Genomic DNA, 17,260 nt, shown 5'->3' with positions numbered 1-17,260 from the left:
TGTGGAGAAAAAGGTCACATCAAGCCCAACTGTCCGAAACTAGTTCCAGCCATGGGAAACAAGAACACTAAAAATGCTAGAGCATTTGTTCTGACGGCAGAGGAAGCCAAAATGATTCCAGATGTCATAGCCGGTACGTTTTTAGTTAATGATATTTTTGCTAAAGTATTATTTGACTCTGGTGCGAACCAAAGTTCTATTAATACTTCATTTTGCAAACTTCTAAATCAATCATTAACTAAACTTCCACAAGAATGTCTAGTAGAGACAACAAATGGAGAAATGGTTAGGATTTCTGAAATCTTGCAGAGAGTAAGAATAGGATTTTTAAATCAAAAGTTTATTGCAAATCTTTACCCAATGAATCTGGTAGGATATGATATTGTATTAGGAATGGATTGGTTAATAGCCAATAAAACTAGTATTTTATGTGATCAAAAGTCAATCCAAGTAAATTCACCAAGGGGTGAAAAGATTACAATTAAAGGATATAAACCATCTAGATCCACGAAATTCTTCTCTGTGATGAAAGCTGCAAGCTATATAAGAAAAGGATCATTAGTGTATTTGATTTCTATAATCACTAACACTAAAGAAAAAGAACTAAAAGACATTCCAGTAGTGTCTCGGTTTTCAGATATCTTTCCAGAAGAACTACCAAGGGAAGTTGAATTCAGAATTCACCTACTACCAGGAACAACACCAATTGCCAAAGCACCTTACCGTTTGGCACCCGCAGAAATGCAAGAACTGAAGAAACAGTTAGACGAATTGTTAGACAAAGGATTCATATAGCCAAGCTCATCGCTATGGGGAGCACCGATTTTATTCGTTAAAAAGAAGGACGGATTGACGCGTATGTGCATTGACTACCGTGAATTGAACAAGGTCATGATTAAGAATCGGTACCCATTACCAAGGATCGATGATCTGTTCGATCAACTTCAACAAGCTCGATTTTTCTCAAAAATCGATTTAAGATCAAGATATCATCAATTAAAGGTACAGAAAGAGGACATTCCTAAGACCGCATTCAGAACAAGGTACGGCCATTATGAATTTACTGTCATGCCATTTGGTTTAACCAATGCCCCAGCCGCATTTATCGACATGATGAACCGAATATGTAAGCCATATTTGGATAAATTCATAATTGTCTTTATAGATGATATTCTCATTTACTCTAAAAGTAAAGTGGATCATGCAAAGCATTTGCACGCACTTCTAAGTTTATTAAGAAAGGAAAAGCTTTATGCTAAATTTTCAAAGTGCGAATTTTGGTTAGAACATGTACAGTTTCTTGGACACTTAGTTAACCATGAAGGAATTCATGTAGATCCAACTAAGATCGAGGCAATTACCAAATGGAAAACCCCTGAATCACCAACCGAGGTTAGAAGTTTCTTAGGATTGGCCGGTTATTATAGAAGATTTATTCGAGATTTTTCTAGAATAGCCATTCCCTTAACTAAGCTAACCTGTAAATATGAATAGGGACCAAAACAAGAAGAAGCATTTAGAATTCTTAAGCAAAGACTAACCCATGCACCTATATTAGCATTACCAGAAGGAACTGAAGACTTTGTAGTCTATTGTGACGCTTCTAAGTTAGGTTATGGGTGTGTATTGATGCAACGCCAAAAGGTTATAGCTTACGCATCTAGACAGCTTAAGAATCATGAAGAGAATTATTCAACCCTTGATTTGGAATTAGGAGCCATAATTTTTGCCCTTAAGATTTGGAGACATTACCTTTATGGTAGTAAGTTTACCATATTCACTGATCATAAAAGTTTAAGGTATGTTTTCGGGCAAAAAGAGTTAAATATGAGACAAAGACGTTGGATGGAGATACTTAGTGATTATGATTGTAATATCCAGTAAGGCAAATGTAGTGGCTGATGCTTTAAGCCAAAAGTATCATGAAAAGCCAAAAAGGGTACGTTCTCTTAAATTAAATCTACAAGTAGATTTAAATGATCAAATTAGAAAAGCACAAGAATCAGTAATCAAGGATGATACTGAAAAATTAAAAGGGATGATTAAGGAATTAGAACAAGGAACAGATAGAATTTGGAGATTCCATAAGAAAAGAATGTGGATGCCTAAATTAGGAAATCTACGTCATCGTATATTAGAAGAAGCCCATAAGTCCAAATATACGATGCATCCTGGAAGTGATAAGATGTATCAGGATTTAAGAAAGAATTTATGGTGGATAGGAATGAAAAAGGATATAGCTGCTTATGTTTCTAAGTGTTTAACTTGTTCACAAGTCAAAGCTGAACATCAGAAACCCTCAGGATTGCTGCAACAGTTAGAAATGCTAGTATGGAAATGGGAATTGATAACAACGGATTTTGTTACCAAATTACCCAAAACAAGGAAAGGTAATGATACAATCTGGATGATTGTAGATAGGCTAACTAAATCAGCTCATTTTCTACCGATGAAGGAAACTTTCAGCATGGAACAGTTAGCTCAATTATATGTAAATGAACTAGTTTCATTACATGGAATTCCTCTATCAATTGTTTCTGACAGAGATAGTCGTTTTACCTCTCATTTTTTGACAAGTTTCCAAAAGGCAATGGGAACCAAGTTGAATCTAAGAACCGCTTATCACCCTCAAACGGACGGACAAATCGAAAGGACAATTCAGACAATGGAGGGTATGCTTAGAGCTTGTGTAATTGATTTCGGAGGTAATTGGGACGATCACTTACCTTTAATAGAATTTTCTTACAATAACAGTTATCACACAAGTATCAATGCCACACCATTCGAAGCACTCTATGGACGAAAGTGCCGAACCCCAGTCTGTTGGGCAGAAATTGGGGAAAAGAAACTATCTGGACCTGAGATAGTACAAGAAACAACTGACAAGATTATTCAAGTCAAGGAACGACTGAAAGCAGCACGTGATCGACAGAAGAGCTATGCTGATAACCGAGGCAAACCGTTGGAATTTCAAGTAGGAGATAAAGTATTGTTAAAAGTCTCTCCTTGGAAAGGAGTGGTAAGATTCATCAAAAGAGGAAAGCTAAGTCCCAGGTATGTTGGACCTTTTAAGATTAATAGAAGAATAGGACCTGTAGCCTATCAGCTACAATTGCCAGAGGAAATGGCATGAATACATGATGTATTTCATGTATCTAATCTCAAAAAGTGCTTCGCTGACGAATCACTGGTAGTACCTCTTAAAGATATAGAGGTAAATGAACGACTTAAATTTGTAGAGAGGCCTCTACAAATTGAAGACAGGAAAGTCAAGAACCTCAAGCATAAGAGATTAGTTCTGGTCAAAGTGAAGTGGGACTCCAAAAGAGGACCAGAATACACATGGGAGCTTGAATCAGAAATGCAAAGAAATATCCACACTTGTTCCAGTAGACCTCGAGGACGAGCTCTAAAACAAGGTGGGGAGGATATAACAACCCTAAATTAAACCAACACCCTCGATATATTTTCGACATTTCTCTAAAATATATTAGAATATCCCTATATGTCTCTGAATACACCCTGTATGTGAAAACCGAGCCCAAAATATGATTTAACATTAACAATAAAATAAAAACAAAAATAATTGGGTTGTCGCGGGCCGCGACGCCCCCTGTCTTTAGTCGGCGCGGGCCGCGACGGGGCTGGCCACCCGCCCTCCTCCGGAAGCCGCCACGTGGCGAAGCTATACAGGGTGACGAATCAGAGCTAGGCCCTACGCACCTAGTCGCGGGCCGCGAAGGCCCTGGCTGTGGGCTACACGGGGCGCGACAAACCTAGAATCAACCCCTATAAAGCTGGAGCTCGGGCCTTCAGTCTGATTGTTCAAAATTCGACTTTCTCTCTAAAAATTTCTTATAGTAGGCACTATAATCGGGCATAATACCCCCCTAAATAACGAAGTTCTGCTCCGTTGTAAGTATCATAACCCCTGGATACGTATTAGATACTCTGCCCGATTGATCTAGGGTTCCGTAACGGCTGTCGTGGTTCTGCCCGACGTAGTCGTTGGAATGCCGTCTCGGGGAGGGTATTACTAATGTTAAAATGGGTTATTATACTAACACGTGTGCATTGTGTAATGTATAGATTATTCCCAGGAAATCCTTACTGAAAACCTAAGACAACAATGTGAGTAATCTCCTTTTTGCAAATTGTTTTTACAAAACCTCACACGATTAATTATATATTAAGCAGTTATTGAGTCTCTGTAAGGATTCAATTATCATCGGTATGTTGGGGTTTTGTATACAAAATTTGTTACTGCCTTGCGAGGAGTAACATTTCCACAAGTCGGGTCTGACAGTACCGTGGGTGGTAATTGATATGACTTGGAAACAAATATAATTAGGAGACCGCCCTCAATACTGTACAATGGTTTTTATTAAAACTTGATTAAACTGGGATTCACTCACCAGTATTTCCCACTGACAAAATGTTTTTAAACGCGTTTCAGGTAACAAAATATGAAAGCCAAATAGAAGCCAGCTGGATAGCACTAAAGGCTTGGAAAAGTGGCAATAAAGTTACCTAAAATAAATAGATGTTTTTATTAAATAAAAATAGGATTTATTCCTATGAAAATGTGTGTACTTAAAACTTGGGTTTTATCCCATGTGTTTGATATTATAAAAGTGTGGTATTTACTCTGATAAAATATTTCCTAACTACGGTCCTGATATAATTTCCGCTGCCAAAATTGATAAAACAACAGATACCACGAAACTGGTCGCGACCGCTCGTTCTTGGGTTGTTAGGGGACGGGGGTTGCGACATTACATGTTGGTTATGCGTAAATCGCTTTCGCTATACTATATGCTGTTAAACTTGTGTACTCACCTTTACACTATGTGTATTGACCTTATATTAACGTATGTAACAAGCGTCTAGGATGCGAGCATGGTGGCGCTGAATATTTGTAATAATTACTTGTCGAATATTTGTTGATTGGTATGGGACAATTGACCTTAAAATATTAGTAACATTTAGTTGTTATGGATATCTTGAGCAACCTAGTTCGCCTAGTGCCACGCCCCGATGTTTCCGCCATCGGTCAGGGTGTGACATCCATATCTTCTCATTCCACCTGCAAAACATGATGAAGATCTAGTTGAAGCGACCACGGTGGCGGCGAGAAAAGAGACCATGGTGGCGCCGGATGTTAGGCCAACCTTAACCACAACCACAACCACACCACCGTCAACCGGGCCCATAACAAAGGTCCGAATCCCTGTGGAATTAGCCAAATGAGACCGGAAACAATAATCAGTTGTCAAATTCAAGTTTTTGGACATCCAAAAATGGCGTCCGGACGAGAACATTTCGGTATCGGTCACGCTATCTAATCCAAAAGCATAATTATCCTCATCCAATCCACCAAACAAAATGTGGATTTTCTGAAGAACTCTTTTTTTTAATCATTTGTTGGTGTTGATCATTCAACCGTAAGCTAAGATTTCGAGTGATTTCGAATTCTTCGTCTTCTTTCAGTTCTTTAAAAGATCCATCTCCCCAACCAAGAACCAAATCCCCTGTTTTGGACTTTAAAGTTTGCCAAAAGATAGCAAAGTTCCAACTGAATTTGCCGTATATTGGGTTATCTACAAGATCTGAAAGTTTTTGTTGTAGATTCTCGTCGTTAGTTACTAAAGTTGATAAACTTTGGTTAGAAACTGATGTAGAGATCAAGTAATCAGATGCTTTTGACCCCAGAACAGATGCAACAATGGCTTTATCTTCTTCATTCCACGGGGTGGGTGGGGGTGGGGGTGGGTTGGGGTTGTTATTTTGTTTTTGGGGAAATTACGAAAATAGCCATTGACCCACACCAATTACGAAAATATCCACCTGAAGGATCCATATACAGACGCCTCAAGTACTTGATGCGTCTTTGCAGAGTGTCTCTGAAACCCAATAGAAAATGGACAAGTGGCATTTCAATATTTGAGGCTTGCTGCCTTTTCTTGCGTCTGCAGCTTTTTATAAAGGCATGCGTACCCACAATTCAAGGATGGACAATTATATGGACTACAGTTGTTGAATTGTCTTCACTTTTTCTTCACTTTAGCTTTGGTTTTCAAGCTTTAACTTATTGCATCACTATCGATCTTTTTCTAATTCTAATATTCTAAAATAGTAATCATGGGAGATGTAGCTGTTTCGGATCTTGTGAAGAAAGTGTTGGGGATACCGACTTCTGACCTTATCAAGACCATGATCATTTTTATAATAGTAATCATGGGAGATCATGGTCTTGAGGATAATATAATACTTGAGGGACTTGCCGGAATATTATTGTGTGGAAAACTGATACACATGTATCAGGAGTGATAATGGACGTGTATAGTAAAATAATATTCAGGAGTGATAATGGACGTGTATTAGTGAAAACTTGCCGGAAAATAATATTCAGGAAAACTCGCCAGAAAACTTGGCAGAAACCTGCAACTCGCTGGAAAACATCACCGGAAACTTGCCCGACGCATCCCGTGCATGATGCCTTGCTCCAAGGATGCATCCTGTGGCCACATGTCCATTTTTATTGGGTTTTGCTCCAAAGACGCATCCCGTGCTAGAAGGACGCGTCCCATGCTTGAAGGACGCATCTCGTGGCCACGTGTCCATTGTTTATTGGTTTTCGCTCAAAAGACGCATCCCGTGCTTGGAGGACGCATCCTGCGCGTGATGCGCCGCTCCTCCGACGCATGAGGTGGCCAATTTGGTAAATCAACATGATTCTTGGCCATTTTTTCGTAAATTCCCCTTTATTTTTTATAAAGGAATGGGTCCCACAAATAAATAAATCTATTAAATAGGTTAAGTTATTTTGTTTTATAGTAAGGATACATCCTCTTAACTGATAAAACTAACTGATGTTAGGCCTAAGGACTATCCGAGAATGAAATTTCAAAAGTTAGGGACTATAGCTGTAATTTTAGAAAGTTGGGGACTAAAGGTGAAAAGGGGGCAAACCACAGGGACTATCTGGGCATTTAACTCTTTTGAATAATAAAAACCCATCTTTAGTATATATAAGTTAAACGTAGAATATTTTGTCATAGGACATTAAAATTACCGGTTGAAACATCTATCATTTGTCAATATCAACATAGAAAATGGATCCCTTAATAATGGTGAAAACTCAATGAAGAAACACCAAACTAATCTGGTGATTAGTTTGTGGTTTGTGCCTTGACAAATAAAGGTTAATTTTCTTTCGTCTCGCCTAAACAGCTATGGAGATCCTGCAAAACAATCAACACACCGTAAGCTCGTTACTAGGAGGAGAATAGGGGGGTTCTCCTTGTAACCACCCTCCGGCGTGAGAATAAGTATCGGTTTTGAGGATAATAGTGTGTGTATAAAGTGAGAGATTAGGAGAGCGATCCTTAAACCTGGAGGTGAAGTTCTCTATTTATAGCCGACAATGGCGAAGCTTGACCTGAATGACGGGTGGATCGAAAACATATATACCCAAAAATTTCTATAGAACCGGGGGGGTCGAAAACGTATATACCAAAAAATTTCTATACGAAAACTACATATATAACACTAATGAGCGAAAAGTTCGGGGGGGGGGGGGGGGGGGTCGGGCGCCCCCCGGCCCCTTCTATACTTCGCCCCTAATAGTCGAGGTGGTTTGTGAATGAGATGGGCTGATGGGCCTTGGGCCTACAGACGATAACAAGGAATATCTACTTTGTCCCCTCTGCTACGACCGTTAGTGATTCTTGGCAAGAGGGTATCTGGCGCACGCTGAATGGATCCACGTGTCCTGACGATTGTCCTTGTTTTCTGGACAGTCATCAGCAGCTAAGTGGAGATCATGGAGCAGTGGTCGGCACACTCTGATTGGTGTCACGTATACGCCCTTGTGTACCTTTTTGTCTCTTGTACGATTGTCCATCGTGAGGCACGATCAGGTATAGCCTTTTGGAAGCTTATTGGCCCAGTGCTCTGCCATCTGTACCGTTGTACTTGTCCGATGTTTACCTACGGTTCTTATATTTGCACGACTCCAGGTATAATTTCAGCAATTGGCGCGAGGTCAAGGAATACAAGTCTTTTTCCATAGGAGATAAGTGTCAAAACTGAATTTTGTCTTGGCCCTGACCTCGCGCGCGACTTCGAACAGATCTGTTTAGTCGGTGCGAGGTCGGGAAAGTTATCAATTTGGTTTAATTTGGGTATGTTCTCGCGCGCGACCTGAGGCTAACTCGTATAGTCGGTGCAGGATTTAGGACCATACCTCTTCACTCAACATCAGGGAGGTCGGGCACCTTACGGGTACCCTTCCACGGGTTGCAACCCGGGTCATCACACCACCGTCACCCATACGAGTTGGCTTGAAGGGGCCAACTCCCAAACCTGCTTGACATTCGCGTTAATTGAGGAATTTTTAACCGTTGGCATTTGTTTTGACCGTTTGGTCACTTATATATATATCCAACTCAAATTTATTCCATTCTCTATTTAAAATCATCCATACCACATAACCAAACTACAAAATTCTCTCCATTTTATATTCACATTGACAAAACCTTTTCCATCTTTCACATTCACAAAACTATGGCAAACCCGTTGTCACACCCTCATTTCCTAGTGGGCCCAGACTTGGGTTTATGCGTGACAATTTATATCAGTTATCACAATAGACAGCGGAAGATGAAATAAAAGTAAAGTAATAAACGTAAAACCTTGAATTTAATAAATAAAAATTTATACAAGTTGTACGTGAAAATATACACAAGTGGATCGAAAATAAAAGCCACTTGAGACTAATAGGGTTTTTTTCGTGGAGTTGCAAATTCCAATATCTAAGACCAAGCCCGCTCCAACCTATTCCATATTTGCAATTAAGATGTGCTTAGTCTTTTGAAAATACTTCAGATTTTACTGGTAAATACAATTAACCAACTCTTTTTGAAAAAAAAAATCAAAACTTATTTGATATCATGTGGTATATCATTTTCAAATAACATGGACAAACTATATCTCTTATTACCAGTTTTACATGTCTGTTAATACAGTCGAGGACCGAAAATCATATGCCGGTACATGATTAATAGATAAGCCACATTTTCATATTCATATATATATATATATATATATATATATATATATATATATATATATATATATATATAGGGTAATGCTCCATAGAAAACTCTATATTTTTAGAAAACTTGGGAAACCCATCACAAGGCCTACAATTGGCCACGTGTCCCAGCCATCTTCATATTTTTTTTTTTTGCTTTTGAGGGCATAATGGTAAATTAACATTATCCTTCCAAAGTCAAAAGATCTCTTCACCTTTTGTCTTCTATGACTTGACAACATTTATTACACACTTATCTTCCCAATACCTTTCTAACTCCATTTCTCTTTCCTTTACCTTTTTAAATAAGATCTCCATTAATGTCCTGCATCTTCTTAATATCTTCATGTACGAGGTCCACCATTAAAGAACCATGGAGCGTCACTCCCACTACTTATTCCACGAGAATCAACACAAGATGTCAGATCGATTAATCCCTGATGAAGAACGTGGTTTTATGATGAAGATGTTAATATATGAAGTCAGATCCACGTGAAAACCCCTTCCAGATCTTGTTCCATTCCCGTTTAGATCTCGTTTGTCCACATGTTTCATAATGTTGTTATAGATCTGGATATTTGTGAGTTTTTTACACTTTTTTAGTTTATATAAAATATGATTTGTATATGTTGTTTCAGATCTTGATATTTGTGAGTTTTTTACACTCTTTTAGCTTTATGCAACATATGTTTTCATATATGTTTGATTCTGGATATTTCGTATGGATTTTTCTGATTTTGTGGAGTTTATGTTAGTTGATAACTTGAGCATGTAGGTATGAACTTTTGAAAGATGATTATCATTTACAGTTCTATTATTTACAGTTAAATATTGAACCAATAAAATATTGAATTTAAAAATGATATAGGTATGGACTTTATAAGATGATATTAAACGTCTGGCTCCATTTTTTACACTTAAAATATCGAAAAATTATTCATAAAACCTGGTTGTTAATAGGTTTTTGTGTAATGTCTGTTTTAGAGATGAAACATGATTTTTTTTTTTGTTAAAATGGTTCTTAAAAGGGGTAAATGTTTATGTAATTTGCAGGTTTTTATTTTTGTGTTAAAAAGTTATGCTTGGTTTGGTTGCTTGTTTAGGCTTTTGATCTAAATAGTAACTGTTTTTTGTTGGTTTGGTTGCTTTGTTTGGGGCTTTTGATCTGAATAGTAACTGTTTTTGTGATGTTATTTGAGAAAAAAAGATTTTCTGGCTATGAATGTGTTAATATTTATGTCTGGTTAACGACTTAACGGTTATCTTATCTTTTTGTTATTAGGACGGTGATGGATACAACGGAAATAAGATCCAATTCTCGAGACCGTTGGTTTCGTCAAACGTGGATCAGATGCTCAAGGATCATGACATGAAACCCATGTACAACGTAACACGTGTTACGTGTGACATGAAAACACATTTTTATAACTTCCCTGGCATACGCACACCCACATGTTTACAAATCGTTTCAAGACCGACCCAAATAATAAAGCAAGGGTAGCCGCTGAAAAGCTAAGGCATCAAAGGTAGCCGCTGAAAAGTTAAGGCAACTAAGGTAGCCGCTGAAAAGCTAAGGCAGACTGTCAAAGGAAGCTCCACCATTTTCTTAGTGCTATGCATTTTCGTTTACTATTAATATGTAATGTGAGACTCTTATTGTTTTGTCTAGTACATGATGTTAAAACGGTATGGACTTAACACATTCTGGAAGTCTTAACACACGTTATAAAAGAGGCTTAACACACGTTATATCAGGTATACTATGTTGTTATTAAGTTACTATTGGAGTTTATGCATCCATTCTGGAAGTCTTAACACACGTTATAATAGAGGCTTAACACACGTTATACATGTCAGACGTGTAACACATGTTACAGTATGTATATATAAATCATGGTGTTTTGGAAACCACTAGCTTATACATGACACCATGTTGGGTTAAACCAAGATTATAATTCCATATTAACTTGTACACGTGCTACGATCAGTATATGCACATCATGGTGTTTTGCAAACCACTTTCATATACATGAATACTAGTCGGGTTATAATGGATGCTTACATGTTATCATATGTATACAAGTGGGGTTACAACAAGATTACGATATTAACTAAGCTCACCATTAAACTCATCGCCCCCGTCGACTGTTTTCACCCTTGTCAGATGTTAAGAAATTACATGTTCCAAACAGACAAATTGTAACACATGTTAGATCAGTATATACACATCATGGTGTTTTGTAAACCACTAGCTTATACATGAATACATGTCATGTTACAAAAAGATTCTAACAGAGGCTTAACACATGTTATACATTCCAAAATGTGCAAAACAAATGACGCGTTTCATATTATATATTCCAAAATTACCGGTACATGTGTTACCATAAATGGCTCGTTTCATATTACACGTTACATACTAACTTGTACATTTATTACTTTTACAAATTTTACGCTCAGTATCCACATTATCAGATATTTTAAACATCAACAAAAATAAAATAGATATTACTTGTTTTTTTAATTAACAAAAGGTTAACACACGTTATATATCATTCTAACATGGGCTTAACACATGTTATACATGAACACATGTCAGGTTACATCATGGTGTTCTGTTACAGCATGAACCACTAACACATGTTATAAATGAACGAACATTTCTTTCCCAAAGGATGTGACTTATTCAATGTCCCCGCATTAACGTCACCTACATCCATCCAGCTTGTCAATTGAATATCTTTTATGGATCTGTTTCTGTAAATCAACACACGTTATATAACATTCTAACAGGGGGCTTAACACATGTTATGGGTCTGAGTCTGTGAATCAAGCAACCCAAAAAAAAAAAAAACACTTACTGTTCAGATCAAAAACCCAAACAAGCAACCCAAACCAACAAAAAAACAGTTACTGTTAAGATCGAAAGCCCCTAACAAGCAACCAAACCAATAAAAAAAACTCGTTCAAAATGTCATCCTAAAGTTTTTTGATTTATTCAAGAACACTTTCCGGATCTAGACCCGTCCGATGAACACGAAGAAGATCTTCAAACCTTCTTCTCACACACACACTCGTGCGTGTGTCTTTGTGATAAAGATTGTTATTTCTCTATCTAAAACATCAACTTTCTCTCTCTAAAAACATTCATCTTGTCATCGTTCTCTCTCTAAAACAACATACTTCAAACTTCTTCTCTCTCACACACTTGTATGTGTGTTCTTGGTGTTATAGATGAAGATGATGAAGATTGTTGTTTCTCTCTCTAAAACAAAAAATTCATCTCTCTAAAACTTTTGTCCTGCCATCATTCTCTCTCTAAAAGATCTGGGATTAGTGTTTGTTGAGATCACTTTCAGATCTTGGATATTTGAATTTTGAAATGAGATCATCTTCTTCTTGTTCTTCTTCACGTTTGTGGGGTGGGGGAGGAAAGAGAAAGAGAAAGAGTTGGTGATTTGATGGTTCTGGAAAGTCACTTTCAATGTTCAAAAGCACAAAAAGTACCTTTTTCATTACCCAATTTGCCCTTTAGTTGTACTAGAAAGTAATATAAGAATTATTTAAAAACTAATATTTACCTAAAAATAGGAGAACCATTGATCTACTTAGATGAAACATAATCAATGGTTGATATTGGGTTTTCATAGTTTTCTAAAAAAGATGGGGTTTTCCACTTAGCCCTTCCCTATATATATATATATATATATATATATATATATATATATATATATATATATATACTACTTTAATAAGCATATAGGAAGGGCAAGAATGGTCATTTGCCATTGTACAACCATTTGAAGCCCATTGTACAATCATTTAAGCACAAAGTGTTGAAAATCTAAAGCTGGGCGGCAAAACAAACTTTGGGCGGCCAGATCTGGATTCAAATTTTGAATCCCTTCACTCATCCCCATCCCAAGAAACTTTTATTATTCGCCAGAAGATCTGTTCCTATTGTTTCTTCTTCCTAGAGAAACCCTAAAACACAAACCTCACAACCATCTCCAAAAAGACACCGATGAATGTCACACCCCGAAATATCAGAGCTGGCGTGACTGGACCGGTATCTTCATTGCACAACGGAAGCAAATAAGCTAAGACTTCTAGAAATTGAACGCCGCTAAGTACTCGAAATCCCGTGGGTTCTCCTATTCCAACCGTTCCGTAGTTTTGAAAAATGCAACTTGAGAAAGAACATGCGAAAAAGTCAACATAAAGTTGAGCGAGTTCATAGTTTGTTTTAAAAAGATTTAAAATAAATCTTTTTGATAACCGGTTTAAAAGTTGTGGAGAAAACATAATAGAATCATTTTTCTCGATATATCATATGAAAATGGTGAGTCTAGCCCACGAAAATCTTTGTGCATTGCACGAGAGAGAATGGACCGTGTCCAAAAAAAAAATCTTTATAAGCAGGACCAACACGTCCTCTTACTTGTACATAAGTTGAAAACGTTACCCAAGTTTGTAAATCCATGTAGTATGGGTTTGCGTCAAATGAATATTAAAAACATATGAACGTTATAGTGTTGTATGTTGGTATGTAAAGCGTCTATGAACATGTTGATCATTAATGTTTCGCGAGGACATTAATATATGCGACGACATAGGAGGTACTCAACCCACGTAGGCAATTTAAGTGTCGAACTCTCGACGCTGGACACAACAGCACTCTAAGTGGTCACCCATGGACCGTGAGTGGGGCTCGCCCGTACCCATTAGATCTAACCTTTGTTCCTTGGTCCTCAAAAGGATTAATGGCACCTCAGTTACAGCCTATGCTCACATGATCTAAGAGTTCATTCCATAACTTAATCATACCTAAGTTTGACATGTATTTCCCCCTGAAAGTTGTTAACCGAAACGTTGAAAGAAAAGGGGGACATGGTCTCACTGAGTTGTCTCGTTTTTCGTACGCAGGCCAACCCAGTCCCGTTGTTGTAACTAGGACATTCTCGTCACTAGTCATGAAAATCATGCATGTTTTGTAAAACCGGTATGTTTAGTATAAATCGTTCGTAAACCATTCAAGTTCGTTGAAAATCATTTGCAACATGGTATATAAATATGTGTTTTCGTTAATCGAAATAGTGTTTTCTTTTGCAAAAACTAGCATGTCTTTCCACCCCCGAAAACATTTATAAAAATGTAAAACAGTAAAAAAAAATGGGGGTTATGAACTCACCTTGACATTCCTGTGCAAAGCTAGCTTAACGTGATTCCGTGATGTCATTCCAATAATGTGAACTCGCTAGCGTGCATCTATAGTATTCCTAACAGGGAATAACTTGTCAGTTTCTAGTTTAAACATAGCTAAACTACGTGTCCGAGCTCTACCGAATCGTTAACTAAACGATTCTATAAAGGTGTTATTGTTTTGATTTAGAATAACCAATCTGTGGTTATTTGATCCCGTTTATAATCGGGATAAAAACTAAGTCTTGGGAACGACTTGGTTTCCGAGTGATTTAGGAAATAATATATATAGTTATAAATATATTTGCTAAGTCGGGTTAATCGTCGCGAATAGAAAGCGTAGGTGAATAGTGGTACGTGTCGTCGTAGTAGTCGTAAGAAGGAAATAAATGAACATATATACATATGTATTTGTATATCGAAAGCTTGATGTTTGAAATAAATTCAAACATTTGTAGTCGTTTTATAATAATATTCAGACTCTAAATAATTGAAAGTAATATAAATAATTATATTTACTTCATAATATTTCCGAATATTAAACGTTTGAAATAAACGTAAAAACTATATTTAGTTCGTAAGAAAGCTTAAAGTCGACATTTTAAAATAAGTATAAACCGTTATATATAAAAAAAAATAAAAGTTTGGAATTCCCTACGTTCAAAATAAGTATAAACATTATATTTACTTTAGATGAGTATTCGAAGTTATGCGATTTATCGAAATTTGGAATATATATAAATAACTGTATTTATTTATACAAGTATAGATTTTTGTTTCCTTATAACTCGTTTTTATTGAACATGATACTTCGTTTGGTTAACCGTAACTCGTCGTCAAAATAAATAATAATACACCTTATATTTCTTTAAAGAAATACTCTAATTTCCGGTAAGTATCGTTTTTATGAGATAAATGTGTTTGTATTTCGGGTTTTTTTTTTTTAACGAAAATCGGACAGAGTTTCCTCTGTTTTTGGAATAACCCGACAATAAAAAGTTGTCGTATTTTGTCAAAACTCAACAATTCAACAAACATTATATATAAAGTTTACGTCGAATATATCAAAACGTCAAAATATGAAATCAAATCACTAAATGAAAAACCGTTAGTTAGTCGGGTCGAGCTCGGTTCGCGTAAACTAATAAAATCTAACTAACGTATACTAACTCGCTTCGATTAACTTTGTTACCGGGTCTTTCGTTGACTTCTGTTGACTGAGTTGACTCGGTTTGACCGAGTCAAACCGAGTTGAACCAACCCTTAACCCGAACCGTTCACTGTGATTATTTTGCACCAAACATCTCGAAACTGAACCGGAGCTAATGTGGACTGTGGTTGACCAAAACTGAAACCCGAACCGTGTGAAATCCGAACCTGAACCGAATCTGTTGACTGTCATTAACCCGTTGACTGATTCGAGCCACTGTGAACACGAACTATCCACAACTTCTAACGAAAACAGAATATCAGATCTAAAACCCGATTGAAATGGATTTCACTAAGACGAACATAAAACAATCTGCGAACATCTTACCCGGTGTTGAACATATCTGACCCGAATCACCCGAACTCGGACTGAACTGAACCACCACGGGGAACTGTGGCCTGCCGCTGAAGTGCGGCCGCCACCGCTGAATCGCGGCTGTCGTCACTCCATCCGCCGTCGTCGGCACGTCACCATCATCGCCCCCCATCATCATCAGTCATCACCGCCACCGCCGCCGCTAACGGCGGACCGTCGCCGGAAAACGGCGATCTTCTCCGTTCGTCGTTCTTTCTTCATTTTCTCAGTTCTCTCTCTCTCGAGTTTCTCTTCGAATCTGATCTGCTTCACATGTAGGTAGGGGGTAAAGATGTGGTTCTGTTGTGGTGGTTGGACAATCTCAGCAGAGAAAGAAAGAAATGATGGAGTTAGGTGGTGTCGTGGGTGCGTGTGGGGGGTGTGGCTCGCTTGCCGGAGACACGAGCGACGACCGGTCGGAGATGCTTCGACTGCCGGATCGAATCAGAGGGAGTGGGAGTGTGGATGTGGTGTCGGCTGGAATTGTGTGCGCAGATGAGTGTCTAGGGTTCCACAGAAGTGAAGAAATGAGATATAAGGGGCCTTATATACTTAGGTTAAGAAGTGGGTTGGGCCCAGGGCCCGTTAACGTGTTTTGAGCGGCCCAATAAAAATCCAAAGCCCGTTTTTGAACTCGATTATCGTAAAACATCATAAAATATAATATAAGAGATGAAACGCCTAAAAATTTACATCGGATATCGATATTTGACGCGTATGATCGTCGTCGCGTTAAAATCGCGTAAGCAACGTAGTTTGTCGTTTTTAAATCCGTTTCTCAACTGCGAACATTAAAATTCGAAAGCGAAGCTAAATATATCAAAATATATTAATATCGAGACGAAATTTGAGTCTGGTGCTTCCGTTTCGTCGTTGATTGTCGGTGCGTTACTGTTTCCGCGTTTTTCGTTCGCGTTTGCGGTTTGGGTTGTTTAAAAGCATAATTTTTTTCGCAAAACAAAATCCATAGGTTTAAATTATACGTATAAATTCGTATTTGTCGGCGTTGGCAGTATTTTGTACGGCATCAGTTCGTTATCGTTTAACGCTCAGCAGATTCCCCGTAGATCCTCATAGGCGCACTGTAAAGTTAGATGGGCGTTCCTAGTCATCTCAAAAGCCTAGTTAAGTTAATTTGTGCCTTAAACGCTATTTATTATCGCATTAAACGTTTGTTAATGGCGAAATTAAGAGGCGTTAATTACCGGTTGTCACATTCTCCCCCTGTTGCAGAAATTTCGTCCTCGAAATTTAAACTATGTTATCTTCTCAGAGTTGTGTCGTTCCTAGGTAAGTCCGAATAATACCAAAGTGAATGACCGTGTAATCGAATCAAGACTTATTCAGATTACGTGAATGTAAGGACATTTTTCATCAATAAGAACCCAACGGTTCAA

General features: G+C 37.7%; 1 pseudogene; it reads right to left on the bottom strand.

The window, feature by feature from the left end:
• Positions 1-5,021: 5,021 nt before the first annotated feature.
• LOC110920126 lies at positions 5,022-5,772 on the bottom strand (annotated as a pseudogene).
• Positions 5,773-17,260: the final 11,488 nt, after the last annotated feature.

The sequence above is a fragment of the Helianthus annuus genome, chromosome 16, assembly GCF_002127325.2.
Source record: "Helianthus annuus cultivar XRQ/B chromosome 16, HanXRQr2.0-SUNRISE, whole genome shotgun sequence".
NCBI classification, from domain to species: Eukaryota; Viridiplantae; Streptophyta; class Magnoliopsida; order Asterales; family Asteraceae; genus Helianthus; species Helianthus annuus.
The sequence above is the reverse complement of the archived record's forward strand: the minus strand, read 5'-3'. Positions and strand labels throughout refer to the sequence as shown.